Genomic DNA, 1,312 nt, shown 5'->3' on the forward strand with positions numbered 1-1,312 from the left:
TATTCTTTTAGCCCACTATGTCGAAAAAAGAAAGTGGGGCACAGGGACGCAAAAGATGTGCACAATTTGCAGCTTCGATGTTGAAGTCAAGCAAATTGATGAGAGCTTTCCTTGTTGAACGTGATGACACCAGTAAGCCAGCATCTGTTCCTTTTGATGGCAGCAAAGAGGTCAAAGTAAAAGAAAACAAAGAAGAAACTGTTCTCTGTCCTGTTGAAAGCTACAATAATAATAAACAAGTGGATTCCACTTTTTCAGAAACAAATCCACAGAATAGTGTTGCTAAGCTAAAAGAGGATGACCTAATAAATATTTTAACACACAGGATATTGGATTTATGAAGTTTGATACAACAGGCTCAGCAGTTGTAACACATGCACGTCGCACAGAGATTTTTAAAGTTGGAGCACATGAATTTCAACATAAAGAAGGTCCATTTGATGCCAAAGATAGGCGTTCTATGACTGCATTTTGGTTCTGAATGAACAATCGTTCCTGGTTGGTGTATTCACCAATTGAAAAGTTAAATGCCCATAAAAATAGTGACAGCCATCGTGAGTCATTTGCTGCTTGGAAAGAAACTGAGCGCCAAATTCGTCTTCAAAGTGACATTGATGAAGAACTGTAAAGGCAAATTAAAAAATAAATTGAGAGATGTACTGTGATATTTGCTAAATTGTACACAATATTTAGCTTCTCAGAATCTTGCATTTCGTGGTCATACTGAAGACATAATCTCAAACGAAGACCCTGGATATTTCCTGTCACTTTTACAGTTATTAGCAAAGTATGATCCAGTAATGAGAGAGCATTTAGAGCGTGTTAAAAACAAGCAAACGTCAGCATCTTATCTTTCCCCTGAAATCCAAAATGAGTTTATAAATTTCATGGCTTCACATGAGCGAAATTATTGTTTGTCAGCAATTCGTAGAAACAAATACTATGGTATTCTGTTTGATTCCACACCTGATTTAGCCCATCGTGAGCAATTGGCCCAAGTGATTCGGTTTGTTGACATTGACTGTAAGACAAGAAAAGTAGAAGTCAATAAGTCATTTATTGACTTTATACAGATAAAGAAAAAAGATGTTGCCAATATTGAGAAAATAATAAGCACAAAATCAGAAGCAGATGGAAATTTATTCTGAACAAAAATCCAAAATCAGTGTTTATAAACTGTGACAACCATAGTTTGAACTTAACGTGTCTTCATGCTGTAAGTCAGGAAAAAACAGTTATTACCTTTTTTGGTATAATTGAAGCCATTTATAATTTCTTTGCTCATTCAACAACTCGATGAGACAAACTGCAG

The sequence above is a fragment of the Limulus polyphemus genome, unplaced genomic scaffold (assembly GCF_000517525.1).
Source record: "Limulus polyphemus unplaced genomic scaffold, Limulus_polyphemus-2.1.2 Scaffold6932, whole genome shotgun sequence".
Lineage (NCBI taxonomy): Eukaryota > Metazoa > Arthropoda > Merostomata > Xiphosura > Limulidae > Limulus > Limulus polyphemus.